Source organism: Mustelus asterias, chromosome 1 (genome assembly GCF_964213995.1).
Source record: "Mustelus asterias chromosome 1, sMusAst1.hap1.1, whole genome shotgun sequence".
In the NCBI taxonomy this organism is placed as follows: domain Eukaryota; kingdom Metazoa; phylum Chordata; class Chondrichthyes; order Carcharhiniformes; family Triakidae; genus Mustelus; species Mustelus asterias.
In genome coordinates this window covers 137,997,786-138,024,657 of record NC_135801.1, presented here as the reverse complement: position 1 = coordinate 138,024,657, position 26,872 = coordinate 137,997,786, and the positions used below count along the sequence as shown (strand labels likewise).

The following is a 26,872-nucleotide window of genomic DNA, read 5'->3' as shown; positions in this document are numbered from 1 at the left end:
CACTGTGCCACCGTGCTGCCAATTTTGCAAACACAAAGGGTGGGATTTTCCCGCTCCGCTTGCCAGGGGAATCGTAGCGAGTGGGGGAGGCGGACCATGCAAAGGTCTGTTGACCTTGGGCGGGATTTTCTGGTTTTGGGGGCGAGCGTGATCGGAAAATCCTGCCCAAAGATTTTCTTGCAAACTGACATGCCAAATTTAAATAATGAAACCACCCGGAGATCAGAACCTTTGGTGCGATTGATGTGATTTGAATATTTGAGGTATTGGTATGCGTGAGCATTTTGAGTTTTGAAAACTGTAAACCGAGAAAAAAAAGAACATTGTTGGTTTAAGGGCCAGCTCTGTCAGTGGGATTTTGTAGTCATTGGTTATGTCTGGCCCTCATTAGATTTTAGCGGGTCAGCCAGTTTTCTTTGTGGACAGGGGAAAATAACAAGCTACTACGGGTCTGCTGTGGAATTCTGACACTTTTAGTGCCTTGTGACAAATGATCTGTGAAGACTGAGCCTTCTTCAAAAAGAGAATGCCAGGTCAATATGTGGGATGTCAAAATCTATGAGGGGCTGCAGTTTCACACATTGACCCGATAGTGTTAACCTGATAGTGTTAACCTCCACTTGCAATGAATAGAGCACAGTGCAAGGAACAAGTACTCAGGTAAACAGAAGCAAGCACTTTAGACTAATCATTTCCTTTTAAGAATGTGCTTTGGAATTCTTCGAAAAATATTTGAATCCCGATGAAATATTTTAAAGATCTGCAGAAAATAAAACATCGGGACAAGAAAGACTGTGGTTGACTTCGGCAAACTTACCAGTTTCGTAGACACAGTAATTGGCAAGACTGAGTTCCAATAATATGGAACATAAGGAAAAGTGACAGCATCAGATTCAATGGGATTCAATATTCAGTAGGTTGCCAAATCTCACTTTCAGCTGAAAGATTATTTTTTCGCGGTGTTAGAGATGCGGCTATATTTATCTTGAAGGTAGACACTTAAAGCATATCAAATCAATTTCAAAATAATCTGGTCTTTCCCTTCAGAAACAGCTTTCCAATGGTTTGTAATGTATTAACAACAGTGATCACCTTTCAGCTATTTATGCCATAAGAGAATGGCACTGATTCTCACTAACAATTTCAGAAATTACAATGGCTACAACATAGTTATAAATAAATGTAGGTCCCAATTACTCATGCTACTGTTGGCAGGATAGGGGTAATTTGGAAAGATGGGGGTGTAATGTGACAGGATAGCGGTTAATGTGGCAGGATGGGGGTGTAATGTGGCAGGATGGGGGTGTAATGTGGCAGAAAGGGGGTTAGTGTGGCAGGATGGGGGTGTAATGTGGCAGGATGGAGGTGTAATGTGGTGGGATAAGGGTGTAAATGTGACAGGATGGGGGTGTAATGTGGCAGAATAGGGGTGTAATGTGGCAGGATGGGAGTTAATGTGGCAGAGTGGGGTGTAATATGGCAGAATGGAAGTGTAATGTGGTGGGATAAAGGTGTAAATGTGACAGGATGGGGTGTAAATGTGACAGGATGGGGGTGTAATGTGGCAGGATAGGGGTGTAATGTGGCAGGATGGGGGTGTAAATGTGACACGATGTGGGTGTAATGTAGCAGGATGGGGGTGTAATGCAGCAGGATGGGGGTGTAATGTGGCAGAATGGAGGTGTAATGTGGTGGGATAGGGTGTAAACGTGACAGGATGGGGTGTAAACGTGACAGGACGGGGGTGTAATGCGGCAGGATAGGGGTGTAATGCGGCAGGATGGGGGTGTAATGTGATGAGACAGGGGTGTGATATAACACTCTTCAGGGGCAGACCTTCAGGGCTAGTGTCAAAATATTCCATTGCAATTTGGTGGAAAGCACATCATCATTTTGATCACGTTAATTACATCTCAGTGACAGTTCAGACGAATGTGGGTGGATCTCATAGAGACTTATAAAATTCTGACAGAACTGGACAGGGTAGATGCAGGGAGGATGTTCCCGATGGTGGGGGAGTCCAGACCCAGGGGTCACAGTCTGAGGATTCAGGGTAGACCATTTAGGACGGAGATGAGGAGATATTTCTTCACCCAAAGAGTGGTGAGCCTGTGGAATTCATTACCACAGGAAGTAGTTGATGCCAAAACATTGAATGTATTCAAGCGATGACTGGATATAGCACTTGGGGCGAATGGGATCAAAGGTTCAGGGGAGAAAACAGGATTAGGCTATTGAGTTGGATGATCAGCCATGATCGTAATGAATGGCGGAGCAGGCTTGAAGGGCCAAATGACCTCCTCTTCTATGTTTCTATGTATCTGCATTTTTTGTGGACTAATGGTGCATGCAGACTGCACATCTCGGCTTGTTGCAAAATTTCCACATTACTACAATGCAAGATGACCTGGAATTGAACTGGAATCAGTTGGGCAGTTTCCAATCTGACTGTTACAACTGCAGCAGCTGCAAAGCAACACTTTGTCTTGTAACCAAGTGCCTCTTTTACCCAGTGTTAGAAAAGATTGTCGCGTTCGGTCTTTCCAACCAACAGGGGCCGAATCTTCCGTGGATTGCCACTTCACTCCTGTTACTTTCAGGTCACGTACCAATCGACTCAAGAACAGCTTCTTCCCTGCTGCTGTCAGACTTTTGAATGGACTTACCTTGCATTAAGTTGATCTTTCTCTACACCCTAGCCAAGACTGTAACACTACATTCTGCGCTCTCTCGTTTCCTTCTCTATGAATGGTATGTTTTGTCTGTATAGCGCGCAGGAAACAGTACTTTTCACTGTATGTAAATACGTGACAATAATAAATCAAATCAAATCAACTTAGTGGGTGAGGGGGTAAGGTGGGTCAGGAGGAAGAGGACAGGGTGGGGTATCAGGGGCAGTCGTCAGGGATGTTGGGATCATCAGTGTGGAGTGTATTTGGAATTGGGGGAGGGTGAGGGTATTTGAGGGTGGGGGGCGGTGCGGGGAGGCTATTTAGGGGTTGGGAGGGCAGTTGGGTGGTTGGAGACAGGGTCCATATATTTTAAATATCATTAGCAGACCCGGGACTGAAGTCTCCCCCTCCGCCACAGTGGTTTACTCCAGCGGGGATTACACTATCTCCCATTAACAGGAAACTAGTGGCCTGACCACGCTGTAGTGAAGAGGGGGCAATCGGGGCACCCCCATAGGTTCAGGTAGCGGGGGGTGTCCCCTGGGCATGGGTACCTTGGTAGTGCCAGCCTGTGCCCACTGGCACTGCTCAAGGGGCAAAGTGCAAATACCCAGGGGCCCCTTGCCACTGCCCATTGGGCATGAGGCAGTGCCAGGGGGGCGGGACCTGGTGGAGCAATTGGTGGGGGGTGGAGGGTCCTGCTGCCATTCTGTAGACAGGACTGGTGGGGGAAGGAGGGAGGCCAGCGACTGGGGGGAAGGGTGCAGTTGGGGGATGGTGGGAGGGGGCTGTAAATTGGGGTGGGCCAGGAGCCGGGGGGGGGGGGGGGGGGGGGTTCGAGGTTGGCCTGGGGACGGTCGGGGGGCCAGCAATCGTGCTGACCAGTAATTGGGAGGCCGGCAGTGCGGGGCTATTGCGCAAGCATTGATCTCAGCGCTGACAGATCAGCACATGCGCAGTGGCCCACTCAGCGCTATGCTGTCGCTCTCCGGTGGGAATAAGCCCTATCCACTGATTTATAATGATAGTCATGCTGGTTGCCTCTGCAGTGCACAGAGTGTGGGAGATTCTTCTCTGAACTCCCACTGAAAAAAACCAGTATGAATTACTCCAGTTTTCATGTGAATGCAACACTTCGAATTTTTTTGGGAGAATTCCGGCCACAATGCTTTGGCTTCACCTGCTTTCTGTGGTAGAGAATTCCAGATTCACCACTCTCTGGGTGAAGAAATTTATCCCCATCTCAGTCCTAAATGGTTTACCCATATCCTTAAACTGTGCCCTTAAGTTCTAGACTCCTCCACCATTGGGAACATCCTTCCTGCATCTACCCTGTGTAGTCTTGTTAGAATTTTATAGGTTTCGATGAGATATCTACATTTTCCACTTTGATTTTGGGTGGGGTGGAGAGGTGGGATGGCGGGAATTGGAGGACATGGGCCTGGGTAAAAATGCTCTTTCAAAGAGTTGGTGCAGACTTGATGGGCCGAATGGCCTCCTTCTGCACTGTCAGAATTTTATTGGTTCATGCTGACTCTTTCCAATCCTACCACTGTTTTCCAATTGCTCTGCTATTAAACCTTTTCTAATCAACTCAAGCAGTCATTGGAAGTAAGCATGCAGGTACAGCAAGCAGTTAGAAAGACAACTGGCGTATTGGCCTTCATTGTAAGAGGATTTGCGTACAGAAGCAAGGATGTGTTGCTGTAGCAGTACAAGGCCTTTGTGAGACCATACCTGGAATATTGTGTGCCGTTTTGGTCTCCATACCTGAGAAAAGATATACTTACCATACAGGGAGTGCAGCAAAGGTTCACCAGACTGATTCCTGTGATGGCAGGTTAGTAGTATGAGGAGAGATTGGGTTGACCAGGTCTGTATTCACTGGAGTTTAGAAGAACGAGATGGGATCTCAGTGAAATGTATAAAGTTCTGACATTGCAGGACAGATTTCTCCTGGCTGGGGGGGGGGGGGGGGGGGGGGGGGGAGGACGTGATCGAGAGCAAGGGGCCACAGTCTCAGGATATGGAGTTGGCCATTTAGGACTGAGATGAGGAGAAACTTCTTCACTCAGAAGGTGGTGAACCTGTGGAATTCTCTGTCACATAAGGCTGTGGAGGCCAAGTCAATGACTATACTTAATAGATTTCCTGACACTAATGGTATCAAGGAGTATGGTGTTAGGATAGGGGATCAGCTATGATCATATTGATCCACTCATCTGATGAAGGGGCAGTGCTCCGAAAGCTCGCGCTACCAAATAAACCTGTTGGACTTTAACCTGATGTTGTGAGATTTCTAACTGTGCCCAACCCAGGCCAATGCCAGCATCTCCACATCATGATCATATTGACTGGCAGAGCAGGCTCGAAGGGCTGAATGGCCTACTCCTGCTCCTATTTTCAATGCTTCTATGTAAATGTACAAATGCAGAAAGGGGTTTGGGTTGCAGGACTCAGCAGTAAATGGGTCATGTGAACTGAATGTGTGGCAGTCACTTCATGCTCACAATGCACTTTCAGTTGCAGGACATCCTGCTTGTTAATCACTTGCTGGAGAGGGTTCAGCAGCTGCTACAGGCACGCATACTCCTAAAGTGCCCATGCACTAATTGGGATGACATTCAATCCATCTGTCTGTTTGCAGGACAAAAACACCCACAATAGGAAGTAATGGACTGTGACTGGATGTTGCATTCCTGACTTAGTGAGTCCTCATCCCTTTCAATAAGGAGCTGATTGGGGAGGAGCACGACTGTGCCTGTGCTGAATGTGAGGCAGGACTCCCCCAGCAATCCAGTCAGGGTACCTGCTCCATTTTGTTACAAACATTGGGCGCGCCCCCGACAGCTGACCCGCAACTCCACCCACCTGAAAAGACCCTCCTCACTTCGAGCGATGGCAGTTTCAGAATGACATTGCAGCGTAGATGAGAATCCCAAAATGGTGCGCGTGACATTTGTGACTCATTTAATTGCTTTTTACCCTCCCTGTGTCACCCGGCAACGTTCCCCCCATCATCTTGTGCTACCGTGTGCCATGGGCGGCACGGTAGCACAGTGGTTAGCACTGCTGCTTCACAGCTCCAGGGACCTGGGTTCGATTCCTGGTTTGGGTCACTGTCTGTGTGGAGTTTGCACATTCTCCTCGTGTCTGCGTGGGTTTCCTCCGGGTGCTCTGGTTTCCTCCCACAGTCCAAAGATGTGCGGGTTAGGTTGATTGGCCATGCTAAAAATTGCCCTTAGTGTCCTGAGACGTGTAGGTTAGAGGGATTAGTGGGTAAATATGTGGGGGTAGGGCCTGGGTGGGATTGTGGTCGGTGCAGACTCGATGGGCCGAATGGCCTCTTTCTGTACTGTAGGGTTTCTATGGTTTCTATGATTTCTATGATCTTTGACCCACTCAATCTAACTAATGCTCATCCCACTGTCACCCTGGGACTGCCCCTTTTGGCCTCACATCTATATACATCACCCTCCACATGCCTTCTCTTCGAGAGCCTACATCCATTACTGACCCCTCCTGTTATTTGTGCCCCTTGTTTCTTGCATTTCTGTGACCCACCCCATAAAACCTCCAGCTACCCGACCATCATCCTGGACCAGCCACCCTGCCACATCCCACTTGTTGCTCGCTGTGACTGTTCCCTTCACTGACCCACACCCTCAGTTCAGCCCCCAGGACCCCATCGTAGACAACATGGACCCTCCTCATGGAACATCTCTCTCTCATCATCCCTGACCAGAAACCCCTACTCCACCCAACCACGGTGCCCCCAGACCCAACAAGCAAGGCCCTACTCTCCATTCCAGGCCCCTGCACCCTCACATTTCCTCACTGCCTCCCTTCCTGCCTCAGACAGTTTGTCTTCCTGCCTTGGACAGACTCTCTCCCTTCCACCCTTGGCCTACCTCCTGAATCCAGACTCTGTTTCACCCCTGGGGCCTGTCTCCCAGGCCAAGTAGCTTGGCCTACAGGCACCCAATCTGGGTCAAGTGCTGATATTTGTGACTGTTCCCCAAGAAAGACCAAGCAGCAGCTACTCACTCAGAAATGGTGGAAGATGTCAGGGGCGGCACAGAGGCACAGTTAGCACTGCTGCCTCACAGCGCCAGGGACCCGGGTTCGATTCCCGGCTTAGATCACTGTCTGTGTGGAGTTTGCACGTTCTCCCCGTGTCTGCGTGGGTTTCCTCCAGTTGCTCCGGTTTCCTCCCACACTCCTAAAATGCGCGGATTAGGTGGATTGGCCACGCTAAATTGCCCCTTCGTGTCAGGGGGACTAGCTAGGGTAAATGCATGGCGTTAAGGAGATAGGGCCTGGGAGGGATTGTGGTCAGTGCAGACTTGATGGGCAGAATGGCCTCCTTCTGCACTGTAAGATTCTATGATTCTAAGTCAAGCTCACCAGGTGCATGCCACTTCGAAACAGCCATAAATGTGAGCATCCTAATTTCTTGCTGGTAGGGGAACTTAATTTGGAGTGGAACTAAATTCCGCTGAGATGGCCTTTTAATGAGCAATGCAAAGCCTGCAAAAGGGCTTCCCGACATTGTTCATCGAGAAGCTCCACCCATCTTTAATCCGCCTTTAAAGTCTCGAGATCTTAATTGCTAAAGTTCATCCCACTGTCAGGCAACTGATTTTTGGCCTGACGCCAAATTTACGTCCCCCGCCCGCAAACTTCCCGGGACCGGAAGGTTCCACCCACCATCTGTCTTTACAAAGCTTGTTTTGCCGTCCTTCCTGCCACGCGATGTAAACGTCACAATATGAAACACACAAGAATAAATCAGAAATGACATTGCATTAAAACAAACTGAAATGATGTTATATGAAAGAACTGATGGTTGGGAGCGAGTTGAAAAGTTATGACACAACTTTGTGGTTCTGATCCCATTTACAAAACAGTTATATTCTCAGTGCCCTTTGATTTCAGTACAGCTTCGGAACACAGCCTTGGCTATCTGTAAATGTACAACAAATTAAAGAGATGTAAATCACAAAAACAGAGAAAACCTATGAAAAGGGGGAGCATGGGAAGGCAGGAGAGGTGATGAGGTGAAAGTTCAAAACTAAACAGCTTAGACAGGCAGTAAAATATACAGTTCCCCACATGTTCATAAATCTGGTATATATGTTTGTTTACATAGCTGAAATGTAAAATCCAATGCTAAGATTAAAATTTAAAATAAGATGAATACTAAGAATGACATTGATTATTGAGGCAGGAACTGAATTAATCATAGATCATTTCTTGAACTATGATAGGAATTCATATTCTGGTACTGAAAAATGAATAATCCCCGAAATATTGCCAAAGTATTTTGAAGAGTAGTGTATCTGTTCGATGTCGGATCAGTGCATGTTTTTACTTGAATAGAGCAGCGATAAAGCCACTTTCAAGTGTCAATGATGTTACAATGTGAGAGAAGCAGAGATTTTGTGCGGTGCTAACACAATTTTTAAAAGGTTTGTGCTGTGATATTAGGATCCCTAGTCCCTGATTTTTGATGTTACGAGTGTACGCAGCGAACATGCATGTGGAGAACATTAAGCAGAAATATGTAGAGTAGATGCATCTTTGCATACATCAATGTGCAATGCTGATTTGTTGCCAGCACTACCCTCTTGGAGCTCGAGGCTCCAGGTAATGTCTTAAACATGTAAAGCTGAACACACATTGAGCGGGAATATATCTGACAGGATCAACAGGGAGCAATTTTAATATCTGAGTATAGGGCCTGCGTGGAATTGCTGTCGGTGCAGGCTTGATGGGCCAAATGGCCTCCTTCTGCACTGTAGGGTTCCTATGATTAGAAACGTAGAAACATAGAAACATAGAAAAACTACAGGACAAACAGGCCCTTCGGCCCACAAGTTGTGCCGAACACATCCCTACCTTCTAGACCTACCTATAACCCTCCATCCTATTAAGCTCCGTGTACTCATCCAGGAGTCTCTTAAAAGACCCGATTGAGTTCGCCTCCACCACCACTGACGGCAGCCAATTCCACTCGCCCACCACCCTCTGTGTGAAAAACTTACCCCTAACATCCCCCCTGTACCGACCCCCCAGCACCTTAAACCTGTGTTCCTCTCGTAGCAGACATTGCCACCCTGGGAAAAAGCCTCTGAGAGTCCACCCGATCTATGCCTCTCAACATCTTATACACCTCTATTAGGTTTCCTCTCATCCTTCGTCTCTCCAAGGAGAAAAGACCGAGCTCCCTCAGCCTATCCTCATAAGGCATGCCACTCAATCCAGGCAACATCCTTGTAAATCTCTTCTGCACCCTTTCAATCTTTTCCACATCCTTCCTATAGTGAGGCGACCAGAACTGAGCACAGTACTCCAAGTGGGGTCTGATGAGGGTCTTATATAGCTGCATCATTATCCCTGGACTCCTAAACCCAATCCCTCGATTGATAAAGGCCAGCACACCATACGCCTTCTTAACCACCTCCTCCACCTGCGGGGCCGATTTTAGAGTCCTATGGACCCGGACCCCAAGGTCCTTCTGATCCTCCACAGTACTAAGAGTCTTTCCCTTTATATTGTACTCCTTCATCCCATTTGACCTACCAAAATGGACCACGACGCATTTATCTGGGTTGAAGTCCATCTGCCACTTGTCCGCCCAGTCTTGCATCCTATCTATGTCCCTCTGTAACTTCTGACATCCCTCCAGACTATCCACAACCCCACCAACCTTCGTGTTGTCGGCAAACTTACCAACCCATCCCTCCGCTTCCTCATCCAGGTCATTTATGAAAATGACAAACAACAAGGGTCCCAGAACAGATCCCTGGGGCACACCACTGGTGACCGACCTCCCTTTAGAAAAAGACCCATCTATACCCACTCTCTGCCTCCTTTGGGCAAGCCAGTTCTGGATCCACCGGGCAGTAGCCCCTTGGATCCCATGCCCTCTCACTTTTTCGAGAAGCCTTGCATGGGGGACCTTATCGAACGCCTTGCTAAAATCCATATAAACCACATCTACCGCCTTCCCTTCGTCAATGTGTTTAGTCACATTTTCGAAGAACTCCACCAGGCTCGTAAGGCACGATCTGCCCTTGACAAAGCCATGCTGAGTATTCTTGAGCATACTAAACCTCTCTAAATGCTCATATATCCTGTCCCTCAGGATCTTCTCCATCAGCTTACCAACCACTGAGGTTAGACTCACCGGTCGGTAATTTCCTGGGCTATCCCTATTCCCCTTCTTGAAAATAGGAACCACATCCGCAATCCTCCAATCCTCCGGCACCTCTCCCGTCTCCATCGATGATGCAAAGATCATCGCCAGAGGCTCTGAAATTTCTTCCCTCGCCTCCCACAGTAACCTGGGGTACATCCCATATAGACCCGGCGACTTATCTATCGTGATGCCATTCAAAGATGCCAGCACAACCTCTTTCTTAAAGTCCACATACTCAATCCTTTCAGTCCACTGCACGCCCGCAGTACATCCACCCAGGTCCTTCTCCTCTGTGAAAACCGAGGCAAAATACTCATTCAGCACCTCTGCCATTTCTACTGGTTCCGTACAGACTTTCCCGCCTTCACCTTTTATAGGCCCTATTCCGTCACGTCTCATCCTTTTACTCTTCACATATTTATAGAACGCCTTAGGGTTCTCCTTAATCCTACCTGCCAGGGCCTTCTCGTGACCCCTTCTGGCTCTCCTAATTTCCTTCTTTAGTCCCTTCCTACAAGCCGTATACTCTTCTAAATCCCTATCTTCGCCATTATTACTTCAGTGAGGAACAATGTATCAGATGTTTGGATGTTTTCATTGAAACCTATTATCTGTGGCAGCCACAACTGTAATCTCAGAGCAAGGTGAGGATGGCATTGTCAGTGAATGTGAAGGTAGCTGTGGCCATGAACGCTTGGCTCCTTCCAGACTACAAGTGAACTTTTAACATCTTCCCGTTTGTTGTCCATTGTTGTATATGGGAGGTCACTAAAGCTTTGTATTCAGATAGCTCAATGCATTTCATTCACTGTTTTCAGGAAGATGTAGGTGCAGTGAGCACGTGGTGCTGGGTGCCATTGACTTCATACGCATCACTTTGCGATGTTGCGTGTCAACTTTGCGATTTCCCATTGCCCACAGGAAACGTGATTGAGCAGAGCATTGGTCTGCTTCAGTAACTCTTCCACTACCTGACTATTCTGCATTAGCCTTTCAGTATGACAAAACACATGTTAAGATTCGTGATGGTTTGCTACATGTTTGCATAACCTCATAAACATGAGGGAACAACCCTTGCCACCAGTTATAAAATGACCAGGAGCATGGGGAAAGGGTGGAAAAGGAGGAGGAAGAAGTGGAGGAGGACATGGATGAGGGAGGGTTGAGTTTTTAAAAAACTCTTTCATGGGATCTGACCATTACTGGCTAGGCCGGTATTTATTGCCCATCCTGAATTGCTCTTGGGATGGTGGTGGTGAACCACCTTCTTCAACCATTGTACTCCATGAGGTGTAGGTGCACCCACAGTGCTGTTAGAGAGGGAATTCCAGAATTTTGACCCAGCAACAGTGAACGAATGGCGAATAGCTTGGAGGGAACTTCCAGGTGGTGGTGTTTCCAGGTATCTGCTGCCCTTGTCCTTCTAGATGGTAGTGGTCGTGGGTTCAGAAAATTCTGTTGAAGCAGCCTTGGTGAGTTGCCGCAGTGTATTTTGTCGATGGCATGCACTGTTGCCAGTCTGCGGCAGTGTGGAAGGAGTGAATGTTTAAGGTGATAGATTGGGTGCCAATAAAGCGGGCAACAACACAACCACTTTCTGGATGGACCACTTGCTATTGACTCCATCTATGGTATAAGTAATTGCAATCCTAATTTCCCATTCACCAATACTCCAATGAGCAACGTAAGGGATGCAAAAGGATTTCCTAACACCTAACCTTCCGTCCGTTACTGACGATCGCAGCATTCGCTGGCCACAAGGCAAATACAAAAGCCAACACACATATTCAAAAACAAATTTATAAAGCCCCTTTGAGCACTGCTATCTACATCTATGATGGCAACAGTCTGAACCTGTGTGGCAGCAAGGTGAGCTTGCATGAGAGCAGTGTGAGCGTCCATTGCAGCACCCAGATGTTGGATGGCTTCTGAATGTTCTGCAGAGGCATTAACCATCAGACTTTGCATCATGATTAGGATGGCAAGTGTCCTCATGGAATTGACCACCACTTCACGCTGCTGCTCCAATCTCTAAAAAGCCCTTGTGCAAAGTTGGCACTGAACTCCTCCCTGCTTCTCCATGTAGGCTTTCTGCCAGGCTGCCAATGCACCAAACATTTCTGAACACATTATCACCAGCTTTCAAAGTTCTTAACTGAGTCCTCCAAGACTATCCTCTCCCACTGCCTTCACAATGTTTATCTAGTGAGCCTCCTGTTCCTACATGAACAAATGAGGACATCTCTCCAACTCTTCCACCAGTCCCTCCAGTGATGTTTTGGAATATCTTGGAGCCCACTCGCTACCATTTTATCCCATAACAAAGACTCCCAGCACCTGATCCAGCCTAAATTTGCCTCCCCTTTATGAAGGAACAAACTTGCTTTAAGTAGTGCAGATAGCTTGAACCTGCGCCACAATTCTGCATCCCGTCCCGAGTTGTGCAGTCGATCAACAGCTGTTCAGTGCAGGCTGCACACTGCAATCATTATCATCAGCAGGCAGCGCAACGTTTGTGGGGATTATCCAATTTTGCGGCCTTATTCTTTTCGGTTTATTAATGGCGACGCCTGAATGTATATTGAACAAAACAGAGAATGAGTGCTGGGGATACGGATCGGATTTAAGCTCTTTATTGATAAGATGGTGGGATTTAAGTATGAATTTTGATGCCTGATCATTTTAACACAGGTTTATGAATTTAAATTAATCAGTTAAAGAACCAGGTAGTTAAAGAGGTTTTTTCACAGCAAGTGGAATGCACCAGAATGGAATGCACAGCCTGAGAGGGAGGTAGAGGGAGGTGGCTTTCAAAATGGAATTGGATAACTACCTGGAGGCAAACATTTTGAAAGGGCTATAGGAGAAATGGTGGAGTTATGGGACGAGGTGCAGAGAATTGGCATGGGCTCACGGAGTGAAGTGCTTCCTTCTGTGCTATAACCATTCTATGGTATTTGGTGAGAATATAATGGAACCTGTTTATTACCATGCAATATTAAGGTATTCAATAATGACAACTGGGTCGCAGCCTTATCAAGGGACTCCCATTATATCAAAACCTGTCAGAGAAAAGCTCGGATCAGATTGCTGCTGGAAATCACTCCTGTTTGTCTGTTCTTTATTATAATGCAGATGCAGCAGAGGCAGGAGGTATTTATTTCGTTTTCACTCCAGTTGCCTGGGGCTGCCTGAGACTTGAATGCCAACATGCTTTCTGTAGCTGATGTGTTTTGACATTCGTATCGAAAATAAAATGATCATGACATAATCACTGCAGGTTTATTGATCATCTGTAGCTGATTACTGATCATTAACAGTCTTTTCAGAGTACATCATTGACACGTCAGAATCTGGGCCGGCAATCTCCCTTCCCGCCCGCCGCATGAATCGCCGCTGGCGGGACGGAAAATTTGGTGAACCATTTAAAGGTCCGTGTAACCTCGGGCGGGAATTTCCAGAAAATCCCGCCCATGGAAAATAGGAGCAGGAGTAGGCCATTCGGCCCTTTGAGCCAGCTCCACCATTAAGTATGATCATGGCTGATCATTCCATTCCATAGCCTGGTCCCACCCACCCCACTATCCTTTGATCCCTTTCACCCAAAGAGCTATATCTAGCTCCTTCTTGAAAACATAAAATGCCTCAACTGCTTTCTGTGGTAGCGAATTCCACAGGCTCACCACACTCTGGATGAAGAAATTTCTCCTCAATTCAGTCCCAAAAGGTTTACGCCGTATCTTTAGACTATAATTCCTGATTCTGGACCCCCTCACCATCAGGAACTTCCTTCCTGCCTGTCTAGCCTTATGAGAATTTTATAGTTTTCTATGAGATCCCCCCCTCATTCTTCTAAACTCCAGTGAAGATAATCCTAACCAACTCAATCACTCCTTATATGTCAATGCCACCATCCCATGAATCAGTCTGGTAAACCTTTGCTGCACCCACTCTATAGCAAGAACATCCTTCCTCAGATAAGGAGACCAAAACTGCACACAATACTCCAGGTGTGGTCTCACCAAGGCCCTGTATAATTGCAGCAAGATATCCCTGCTCCTGTACTTGAACTCTCTCGCTATGAAGGCCAACATATCATATGCCTTCTTTACTCCTTACTGCAGCTGCAGGCTTACCTTCAGTGACTGATTTATAAGGACACCCAGGTCTCATTGCTCATTCCCCTTTTTCAATTTATAGCCATGATGCACTTATTATCACAGAGTTTTTTAAACCACCAAACCATACCCCAATCATTTCTGATTTAAAATAATTATGTCATCCAAGAAATTGCTGTGTGTCATTCAGAATTGTGAATAATTAAAGTTTCTGGGACAACTCAATCTTGCTGATTTAGCCATAGAATTACTGCTTCAGTGTTGGACATCTGGGGTGGGATTTTCCAACCGCGCTCGCCCTAAGACTGGAAAATCCCGTCCAAGGTCAATGGACCTTTGCATGGTCTGAGTCCCGCCCGCTACAATTCCCACAGCGGGTGGGACGGGAAAATTCTGCCCCCGCTCTTACGCAGTGGGCTAACTAATTAAAAGGAAGCAATACCAATCCTCTAAATGACCTTTGAACTATAACAAAGAGGCAGTTAAGGATCGACCTTAGCATTAAAGAGAAAGAAAAACCAGCCAATCCCTGCAAAATTGAATGAGGATGCACACAATACAGATAATGGATGGCTAGCCCTACCATCTCCAGTCATCATAAAACCAGCAGGTGGTCAGTGCGTATCTGCAGCCAGGCAAACCATTTAGTTCAGCCATAATGAATCACTTCGAATGAATAGGGATTAGTTATTCCAGATCTTAGTCATTTCAGCTCCAGGACATCACTGTAGGATTTCCTCAGGGGAGTGTCCTAGGCCCAACCATCTTCAGCTGCGACATCAGTGACCTTCTCTCCATCATCAGGTCAGAAGTGGAGACGTTTGCTGATGATTGCACAATGTTCACCACCATTCACATCTCCTCAGATATTGAAGCAGTCTATGTCAATATGCAACAAACCTTGGACACCATTCAACCTTGGGCTGATAAGCGACAAGTAACATTTGTGCCACACAAGTGCCAGGCAATGACCATCGCCATCAAGAGAGGACCTAATCATCTTCCCTTGACATTCAATGGCATTACCGTCACTGATTTCCCCACTACTAACATCTTGGGTGGGCATGTATGGGGTGGGGGGGAGGGGGGGGGGAGGTGGGGGATGTTGCCATTGACCAAAAACTTAACTGCACCAGCCATTTCAGTACTGTGGCTACAAGAGCAGGTCAGAGGCTGGGGATTCTGCAGCAAGTAACTCACCTCCTAACTCTGCAACACCTGTCCACCATCTAAGCCCACCATCTACAAGGTACACGTTAGAATTGTGATGGAATAATCTCCATTTGCCCGAACGAGAACAGTTCCAACAACACTCAAGACTTTCAAAACCATCGAGGCCACATCAGCCTGCTTGATTGGCACCCCATTTACCACAGCCTACAGTCCATCTTTCCTAGTCGTGTTATATATCTTTGCTCTTGTTGTCCAAGTTTGTCCAGCGTGAAACATTATCCCAGTTTCGCAGCTCACTTCCATATTCACAGTTCACTTTTTCCTATGGTTGCTGCAATGATCCGGAAATAAATTGATGAATTCCAGTCCAGTTTCCTTCATATTACTCTCCAAACAAGGAAAGAACTGTTTTCTCATTTGAGCTTTGCCTGAGGTAATTTTATCTTGGATCTCTCTGGCTGTCAGCAAGTCACAAGTTCATATTAGCGTTCTTTTTGTATTTGTATTCCCCCCAAGCCAATCACCATCCTGAGTTGGAAGTATATCGTTGTTCCTTCACTGTTACTGGATCAAAATCTTAAAACTCACTTCTTAATAGCACTGTGGGTGTACCTACACCACTCCGTCTGCAGCAGTTCAAGAAGGTGACTCAGCATCACCTTCTTGATGACCCTCAGGGATAGGAAACAAATGCTAGCCCAGCTAGCGATATCCACATCCCGTAAAATAATCTTCAAAAATCACAAAATGTACAAGCACAAATATTGCACACTCAGACTGTTAATGTCCATACACTATGTAATAGAATAAATAAATGCTAACTTGAACATTGGGCTGTATATATATATTTGTCATTGGTTACAATAAAGCAGGAGTGCTACATTAAATGGTGGTAGGTGTTTGTTCAAGAACTGAGCGTGCAAGTGTGGGAGAAGATGGCTTGTACCTGGGTAAATGCAGTTTGTCCGGAGAAGAGTAGTATAGCTGGGATAATCCTAAACAGTCACATGGTATTAGTGTCTGGTGCACCATGTCTTCCTTGCTCTGTGGTGGATGCTGCTCCTAATTCCTCTTTGGCAATTCTACCAATTACCCTGCCATTGCTTTGATGCCACAACCACCCTTATGTTCGATGACCTACATTGTCTCCAGAGATGGGGAAAAGGCAGGAGAATGGGGATGAGAAAAATATCAGCCATGATTGAATGGCAGAGCAGACTCGATGGGCCGAGTGGCCTAATTCTGCTCCTATGTCTTATGGTCCTATCTGCCAACAGCCCGAGTTTAAAATTCTCAGCCTTGTTCACAAGTCTCTCCATGGTCTTGCCCTTTCTAACACTGTTAGCTGCCTCCAATCCCATACCTTTTTGAGATTTTTGCATCCCTCTAGGTCAGGCCTCTTTCATTTCTCTGATTTTAATCACTCCATTATTGATGGCATTGCCTTTAGCTGCCAAGGTGCTAAGAAATGGAATCAGTCTCTATCTTTCTCTCTCCCCTTAAATGTTCCTTAAAGTTTACCTCTTTGACCAGACTCTTGGCCATTAATCCAGTACCTCATGTGCCTTGGTGCACCTTGGGACATTTAATTATGTTTCGGTGAGAGATAAATGCCAAGTGTTTATTTGTTGCCATTGCTATCCAGGCTATTGAGCTGCATCCTGAAGTCTTTTTTCAGGGTGAAGTTATGGACCCTTCAGCAGATAGCAATTATTCTGGATGAAGACCTGTAATGTAAGGCTTCCGCTACTTAGAGACAGGTACCGGTGTTATGTTTGAAAATAACTCAGATTGGAGCATAAGGGTAGGATTTTATGGCCCCGCTCGCCCCAAAACTGGAAAATCCTGCCCGAGGTCAATGAACATTTGCATGGTCTGCCCACTACGATTCCAGTGGCGGGCGGGACAGGAAAGGTCCCCCCAAGCTTCATTGAACTTGTTGCTGTTGTTGAGACATGATGGTCATATGCTCTCACTGTGTATCGTATGGTGCCATATCTGATCCCCCTTCAGATAAATATAACTATAATAATTCCTGTTCACCAGTTAGGTAAATAACAACTGCAACCTTTATTTACATGTTACCGTAGTATGGAGGCTTGCAGCCTCAAGACTGCCAGTCTGCTTCCAGGATCAAACTGATACAGAGGTCCACACTTGTTCGGGTGATCCCCCATCCCTGGTCCCGGTTTGGTTACCAGGGTCACACTGCTCTCAGCAGATTGCCCCTTAAAGGGAACAAGCACCACAATAACACAAATGCTTGTTTTCAAAGCAAAGCATCAGACATGCCAACCGTTAGTGTTTTGCATTGACATTAAGGTTTTGGGCCCAACCATTGTATCAGCACATATGAGTACTCAAAAGGGGTTTCTGTTGTATTATGTGTCTGCATGCCACTGTAATGTAAATGTGCTCTGCAGAGCAAGGGTCCATTGATGACTGATGAATAGCACCACCCATGGTGTGATGTATAGTCACATGGTAAGTGACTCAGACAGAATACTCTGGAAGCAATCTGAATGGAGAAGCAGCACCATGCGAGACAATCTGGGATCTGTAGATAGTTAAAGATTAATAATGAATGATTCTGATATAGAATCCCTACAGTGCGGAAAGAGGCCATTCGGCCCATCGAGCTAAGGGGCAATTTACCATGGCCAATCAACCTAACCTGTACGTTTTTGGACTGTGGGAGGAAACCAGAGCACCCGGAGGAAACCCACGCAGACACAGGGAGAACGTGCAAAGTCCACACAGACAATCACCTAAGGCCGGAATTGAACCCTAGTCCCTGGCGCTGTGAAGTAGCAGTGCTAACCACTGTGCCACTGTGCCGCCTGGATTCACGTCTTAACACACAAATCTCAAGATCTCATCATTTTGACATCTAAAGAACCCATATCACAACAGCATCTGACCTCCCAGTCTCCAAGCCCTAAACTTCTTGGACCCCAACGGACCTCCTGCTGCTCCTTAAATCTGTTGGATTGTATACCACAAAGCCCTTGTCCTCCAGTCAGTGCACTCCCACTACTAATGGCCAGAATAATCATCTGTGTCTAATGTAGCTTGAGGACATTTCGTGCATATCAGCTGAAGAGTTCATAAACCTGGCCATTAGCACTAGGATTGGAACCTTTCTGGTACACAGGCTATTGGATTCAGTTCGCAGCAGCTGGGGGATATGATTAGCAATAGGGAAGAAGAAATGATTGGCACAAAGAAGGTGATAGCTGCTTTATAAGGGAAATGAGGGCAGAGGGGCACGTAGTTCACCAAAGAAGGGGAAATGGCTAGCAAAACAAGAGGAATTGGAGAAGATTGGACAGGGGAGAAAAAAATTTGTTAGGCAGTGGTGAGGGAAGGGAGCAGGAAATAATTAGAAATTGGTGGAGCAGAATGCTTGGGAAGTAGGAGATAGATGAGGAGAGAAAGGGGAGACGCATAGCTGAAAGAGAGGAATGGAAAGCAATGAAATTGGGGAAATGAAGGAAAGAGGGAAGGGAAACTTGATGCTAATGATATTGATGGAATGTTATGTATACCGACAGCTTAAATTACAAAGTCAGTTTAATAATTTGTTTTCACATGTCTACTCGTATGCTGACAATAGTTTGGGGCCTGGGTTAGCTTCTTTTGGTAGCAGTTCTTCATCATTTGCTAACTTTCTGGGTTGGCATGTCTGAAGCTTTGTTGTTTCTGGGGCAGCAGTAACTCACCCTATCTGATTTTGTGGGGAAGATCACATAACATGTCCAGACTTCTAGAATTTAAAAATCTTTGTGGAGTCCTATCGTGCGTGGCCTTCTGCACAGGGGGCCATTTAGCAACATGGGTGTAGCTTTTGACCCTCTGCGCTTTGGGAAATTCAGCAATCCTATACCGTCATGTTGGCTGCCCGTGATACTTGCGGGAGATGATGATGTATTGGGAATGCCACTTGATTTCCAGTAGAAACAGTCTGTAAAATCACTCAAATATTAATCATCTCACATTGCGTAGAATCGTATGCCCTTTCAGGATCCTGACCCCACACTTGCCGAGAACGCTTCCATCAGCAGATCTTTAGGAAGGTGGTCATCTAATTGGTTGCCTCAGCCGTCCATTAAGATGGTGGGTTCCTAAGATTGCCAGCCCAGTCAGAGGGCCTGTAACCTTGCAAGGACAGCGGCCTCACTGGCTGGAATAGGTGCTGCTGTAGGATGGGGACAATGAGGGATGCCTTCAAGGCAGTTATTGTTTAAAAATTAAACTGTGATTACAGCTGTGGGACGAATACTGTGAAGGGGAAACTCCTCCATAGGAACCTGTGGCTGCAGCTGTGGCCCATTGATCCCTGCATCGAACAAGCTTTGGCCTTAGTGGGGGCCTGACTGCTCTGGGAAGATTCCAGAGGTAATCCCAATCTACCCACAATGGGCTACTTATTTATTCAAATTGGCTACCAGCCGCTGCCGGCGAGATCTTTGGAGGCGTGACCATGTCAGACTGTTGACCAAACACCCTCATATTTAAATATCCTCCTGGACCCACCACTGCGAGACCGAGAGGATTCCATCCATCTTGTCTAATTGTGACTGACTCTCTGAGTACTTTAAAGAACAGTAAGAAGTCTCACAACACCAGGTTAAAGTCCAACAGGCTTATTTGGCAGCACAAGCTTTCGGAGTCTCGCTCCTTCATCAGGTGAGTAAGGACTTGTGTTCACAAACAGGGCATATAATGGAATTCCAACCATTATCTTGTAAATTGAGTTTGTGTCTGTATATGCCCTGTTTGTGAACACAAGTCCTCACTCACCAGATGAAGGAGCAAGACTCTGAAAGCTTATGCTGCCAAATAAATCTGTTGGACTTTAACCTGGTGTTGTGAGACTTCTTGCTGTGCTTATCCCAGTCCAACGCCGGCATCTCCACATCATGGCTACTTTAAAGAAAAGAGTTTTACTCCATTAGCACTTGAATGGAATAACCCTGAAAAACTGTCAACAACTGTAAGAGTTTTAACAACACCATAACAACTGTGGTCCAGTTTTACATTTTAACAAACCTCTTTCTCCATTTTATCCCTTGCAGTGTACCAATTTCTGCTCATTGGTTTTACAAATTTCTATTTGATATTTTGTTTATTTATACCTTTAACATTGATTTACAAAGGTGCTATAGGTTAATGAAACATACCAATGGTCATGTGTTAACTGCAGTCAAGGAGTGGATGACTAGTAACCTGTGGCTAGGCCTCCAAACAGAACTGAAATAATTTGTACCTCGTTATTATAATTTAAAACAAGATGCAGGGGCAATGATTCCTGTAACATTTCAGAATTAAAGAGTTAATTTGACATTTAATTATGTGTAAAATTATGCTCTTCTGAACCACACTCCAGTAAGTAGTTGAGTTGGCCAGGGACAACTGCCACTCACAGTTTTTTCTCCTTCACTGTTGGGTAAGACCTCACTCGGGCGAGGCTCGTAAAATCCTGCCCGAGGCCAACGGAGAATTCCGTTCTGTGAGCCGTGCCCGCCCCGATTCCGGGGCAGGCGTGGCGGTAAATTTCTGGTGAGGGTCAGCGTTTAAAGCCCATTCAAATTGAGAAGGTAATGGTGAGCTGCCTTCTTGAACCGCAGCAGTTGTTGTGGGGTAGGTACACCCACTGTACTTTTTTCTGCAGTTGTTCAATTGTAATTACTTAGCCATTTCTAAGGGCAATTGCTGTGCTCTGGAGTCTCATGTAGGCCAGACTGTCTAAGGATGGCAGATTTCACTCTCTGAAAGACATTAGTGAACCAGATGGGTGTTTTACAACAATTGATAGTTTTGTGATTATTATTAATAAGACTAGATTCACTAATTAATTGAATTTAAAGTCTCCTTGCTGCCATGGTGGGATCGGAAATCCTGGTCAGGATTTTCCCGCCGCGCTCACCCCAAAACCGGAAAAGTCCGCCCAAGGTCAACAGACCTTTGCATGGTCTGCCCCCTGCCCGCTATGATTCCCGTGGCAGGTGCGACAGGAAAGTCACCCCCCTCCCCTCCCCACCTCAATTCTGGAGCATTAGTCCAGGTTTCTGGATTATCAACCCAGTGACATTATCACTAACTGTCCCTACTGTACTCATTAACTCTACCAATAGCTAGTCAGTGGGGTCAAAATTGGACACTGCCCAAAATCAAATTAGATGATAATTAAAATGATCTAATTAAAATGATAGTTGCATGCAGCCCCATGCAGAATCTGCTGTTGAGTGGTTGCATGCTCTGCAGGGGCCCCAAGTTCATGCAAGGCTAGCATCACTCATGACTAGCCTGTACCGCCTAAAGGCAGCCTGCACTGTTAAAGTCAACCTGCACCTCTTAAAGGCCAGATGCGTTCTGGCTGCAGCAGAGACTGGAAGTAATGAAAGAGTAGTTACAGAGAAGAAAGAGCTTTCAGACAGCGTTCCTTCATAGAATGCCTACAGTACAGAAGGAGGCCATTCGGCCCATTGAGTCTGTACTCACCAATACAAAGGGTCAGAGGGGTGTTAGATAAAGTGTTGGAGGCCTTGGTGTAGGAAGAGAGAGGTCATCTATCCACAGGAATCCTGGAGGCTTTTCAGGCAGATACTAAGAAGGCAATGGGAACAGATAGCCATATTAGTCAATACCAGCAGTCTCGCTCTGAGGCCCTGGATGCAGTGCAAATAGAAGGAGCACGGAGAAATCTAGCTCTAACTTGGCATGGAGTTTTGAGCTGATCATGGAGCCCATCCTTTCCAGTATGAAAGTGGTGGCCAACTCCATGACAGCACTTGAGGACTTTACCAAGATGCAGTGTCTGATGGCCAATATCTCAGCTCCCATTGCAGCAGCAGCTGGCACCCAATGTCTGAGTGCTGCAGTGGAAGGTCAAACTGGGTCATGGCATCTCAGCTTATCATCATACAAGCCTAGCTTGCTGCCATGCAGTTTCAAACAGTTGCCATCATGGCTGCGGAATGCTCAAATGGGTTTGCGGTGCGTCACAACAGTCCAGGAATGTGTCTTCCAATAGATTATTAGATTGCTGAAGGGCCACTCTGGGGAAGTGGCAGTGTTTTCCTGGAGCTTAAACCTGCTGTGCTCTCTCAGGACGGCGACATTCTTAGTCCCACCAGGGGCACCCTGCCAGTGCACCTGCTGTTGCCTATCAGTCAATCAGCTAGACTGCTGCCATCTATGCCAAGGTGGCACAATCCAAAACTTACCAGTCCTGTTCCAGAGCTGCTTGAGGTCATCCTGCAAGTTCATCCACAGTCCCCTCTATTGCAAGTCAGTAGCCTTCTACCAGCCACTTTGCAGCCATTGAGGGAGTAATGCATAGGAGCTTGAGGACAGGCAAAGGAAATGCATAAGAGTAATTGAGTTTTGTATGGAATATTGGAGATTTTGTTGGATAATGTTGGTATGGAATGGTTGTTTTGTGAAGGCTTTTATTTCAGGATTGTGATGATCTGTATTCTAAGATATGGGAATGTTAAAGAGTGGGATTTTGCGTGGCACCCACAGGAACTGGAATCATATCAAGCACTCACAGACAGTGTATTCAGAGCATGGATGTCTGGCTGCCTCCTCCTTGCTTACTCCTCTTTTTTCTTCTTGTCTTCTTCCTTTTCCTCCTCCTGACATGGTTCCTAATCCTTGGTGATATTGGCTGTGCCCTCTTGATGATCAGGTTGTGTGAATGCAGCAGACCATGAGGAATCAAGTACTGAAGGGTTCCTTCAAAGGGGTCCAGACAGCAGAACTATTGCTTCAGCACCCTGGTCATCTGCTCCATGATGTTTCATGTGGCAACATAGCTCTGCGTACAGACAGATTGGTCAGATGTGGTTGCCTGGTGATCAGGAGACATGACTCAGATGTAAAGGGAAAAGCCTTTGTCACCTATCAGTCACCATCTGGTTTGACGTGGTGGCTGAAAGTTTGAGGGAACAGTGGATGAGTGTAGAATGAAAGCACCATGACTGCTGCCAGGAGAGCGAGCAATTACCAGGATGATGTACCGAGTATGGTCACGCACCAACTGAGTCGTAACATTTCTGTTTTCGAGTACATCTGAACATTGAGATGTGGAATCCGCAAGGCCATGCATATGCAATGGAAACCATCTTCCAGCAGAGGGAAGCACACTATCCTAGCAAAGCCGTGTGCATGCTCTGCCTGCATTCTCCTGACAAATGAAATCTCTGAAACCTCTCTGATACAGCACTGGACAATGAGCTGGAAGATGTCTTGCCTGCCGCAGCCAGAAACGATCCTGTCGCAAAGAAATTCAGTATCATGGTGACCTTCATGGCCAATGACAATGCTGTCTTCTCCTGCTGTTACAGCAGGTCAGTCTGCAAATGGGTGGCAGCAATTGGGAATCTCAGATAACGCACAGACTGCTCCTGGTTTATAGGTGGAAGTAAGAAAAGTGCTCTAGTAGATCCCTCACTTGTCTTCTTATTTGCTGCCTCTGACCATCTCGCTCTCATGGTGTAGCCCAATGGTACCTGCTACTATGGCATGATTGACAAAAAGTGCTCTGACTGGACAGAGCCCTTGCAGTCACAACTAATGCCTTCCCCAAGATCAGCGTCACTCACTGCAGACTTTACCAACTGTAGTCAACTCACCAAAACACACGGCACTTCCACAAACTCAAACAGAGCCAATAGAAATAACCATCAGGCTGTTGGTGATCCCTTTAAATAGTACTGCTCTGGGGCGGCACTGTGGCACAGGGCGGTACAATGGCACAGTAGTTAGCACTGCTGTCTCACAGAGCCAGGGACCCGTGTTTGATTCCCAGCTTGGCTCACTGTGCGGAGTCTCCATGTTCTCCCCCTGTCTGCGTGGGTTTCCTCCGGGTGCTCCGGTTCCCTCCCACGGTCCATAAGACATGCTGGTTAGGTGCATTGGCCATGCTAAATTCTCCCTCTGTGTACCCGAACAGGCGCTGCCGGAGTGTGGCGACTAGGGGATTTTCACAGTAACTTCATTGCAGTGTCAAAATGTAAGCCTACTTGTGACACAAATAATAAAGTGTGTGTTTAAGAGAGGGCATTAACTAGAGTGGCGAGTCCCATTATGGCAGCACTTGTGTCAGATCAGTGTTAGACACTGCCTACACTGCATACTTCTGACACACACTTGTAACATCCATGCTAACAGCCTCAGCAAGACAGCGTTCAGTACAGGCAGCAACAGCAATGAATACAAATGGCACAGACACTATTGTGGAACGAAGGCAATGCTATAAGACAAATTTCGATGCTACAGCATTTTATAGGAAGAGGCTTTCCAGTTTTAGGTTTTCTCACAATATATTTAAGAAATTGAACTCTTGTGGTGCACTGGGCAGTGTCCCTGCCTCTGAGCCAAAAGCTCTGGGTTCCAGTCTTGCCCCGGACTTGCTAGCCAAGTAAGATGCGTTCATAACGGGGCTAAAGCAGATTGATTATCAACCTGTAAATATTATCAACACAATGGTAGGTGGTCAGAGCAGGAGAGATTTCTGTTCAACCATCTGCTGGAAAGAAAGTTGGAGCCTCTACCATCAATATCCATAACTCCAGATTACAACATACATATAAAAGTGTATGTTTCCACAGTAGTTCTGGCTCCCTGAGTGATCTGTAACAAACACACATTTATCAGAAATCAAAACCACGATTCAGTCTAATAATAAAACTTGCCCTTATTGTTGCATAGATTAGAGTTATTAAACTGAAGGTATTTTTCACTCAATGTAAAACAGTTAAGATGAAAATAATCACAATTTTCACCTTCACTCAAAAAGCAACTATTCCTACAATGTCTTGAGTAAAGAGCTAATTTCTTGCTTAATTTTGAATAGGATTTTCCAAACGTATCATTCAGATTTGAGAAATGATAGCCACAGGTTATAGGCCATAGATTAAACTGTAGTCAGATACCAATCTGGAGGGATTCCATTGGACAACAAAACTTTATTTCCTTGTAATTACATAGCTTAAAAGACAACATCTTAATGTCACTATACTTGTGTTAAATTACTATCCTAGCCAATAATTATGTCACACAGTCATACATCACTCCATAGTCCATTGTTTTTGCTTATTTGATCTATGTTGCTGCCACTGATATTAAAGGACATGAATTGAAAATCTCTTTCTGGGTTCTGTCATAAAGTTAAGATTCAGAAATTAAAACTGAAGTGTGTCAATCTCTCAAACTTAAAATGGTTTTCAGTTGACAATATTTTCTATGTTTTGTTCATCCTGGTCTTTGCCCAGACTTGAAATGCTATGTTTCCTAAACACCTCACTACAAGTTTAGTTGAAAAATGATCAACTCTTGAAGTACAGCAGATTCAAGTTGAACGCAACACATTTAAGCACAAATGCATTTCGATTCCATTCTAACATTAATTAAATATGAAAGAGATGCCCATTAACTGAAAACTGATATTAATTTAAATTCCAATATATTTCATATACCCCAGTGGCCACTGATTATAAGTGTATGATTACGAGCTAAGGAAACTACAAACTAAATATGATTGAAGAGGTAGCTTATTCAGACTCATAAATTAATGAAGCAAATTGCCACCAAGTGTGGTGAGTGTTTGGTCTGCAGAATCACTGGCAAAAGAAATATACACGTTTCTGATTAGGGAGTGGACGGAGACAGACTTACTGCTGTTACAGGAAACAAATAAAGTAACCTGTCAGGGGCACAAGCACTGCATTAGGATGTTGGCAAACTCTGAAATGAGCTGGCTGAATGGCTTTTTCATGTATCCCAGTCTTAATATATTCCAATATATAATTGAAAGAATAACTTTGAAAGCTGCTGTAGTGTAGATCATAATTCAGACTAACTCTGCTTACTTATTAAAAGTGATTGTTAGTTTAAAAATAAATGAGCATTTCGACGATTTTTATGTTTTATTCTGATAAGGCAAGATCCAATTAATTTGTGAGCGAAAGATTGATCTCTCTCTTTCAGATGCTGTTTTGACTGACTGTGCTTTTTTCAGAGTTTTGTTTTCTGTAAACTGAAAATAGTTTGGAGATTCAGTTTCATCAATAAGTCATTGTGCATTTTTTCTACACTCTTTTATTTATTATTCAATAGCGATTGTATACTTAAGAGATTCCAGAAACACAGAAACACGACTTGCGCATTTTGGATGCTACGAAGTAATAAATATGGGGCCAAAGTTACCACAATTAATCTAATCTGGTCTCATGGTAAATGTTACTGTTGCGGAGTGGAGGGAAGATGCCAAAACGTTGACACTGATAATGTCAGATGTTATGTTGAAACAAAAAGAAATCTTCCATTTAACTAACTGAATGCCATATTTTTCTCCACTTTTTAAGGCATACGCAACTTTAAACAACATCTTTACTGTTTAGTACAAGACTTCCGCAGAAGGAAAACATGACAATTTTGAAAGAATTTATTCTCCAAATAAACTGAGATGTACTGTATTTGTCTTGAGATACATTTTGCTAATCATAGTGTTTAGAAGTATAAAATGCCAGAGGAATATGACAAGGATTCATAAAATTACAGAATACCACAAAGTGCCACATATGTTACTGACAATACAGACATGGAATAGTATCGAGTTACCAGCAAGAAGGCATCGGAGAAGACAAATAGCTGTAGTGGTGCCTTAACTTTGCCTCTTAAACGGCAATTACTCA

At 45.4% G+C, this 26,872-nt stretch overlaps 1 protein-coding gene across 1 annotated transcript in view; it reads right to left on the bottom strand.

Annotated features, from left to right (window-relative positions):
- fgf10a (fibroblast growth factor 10a) overlaps window positions 1-26,872 on the bottom strand; it is a 120,857-nt gene that overhangs the window by 92,254 nt on the left and 1,731 nt on the right. The gene's annotated exons all lie outside the window — the stretch shown is intronic.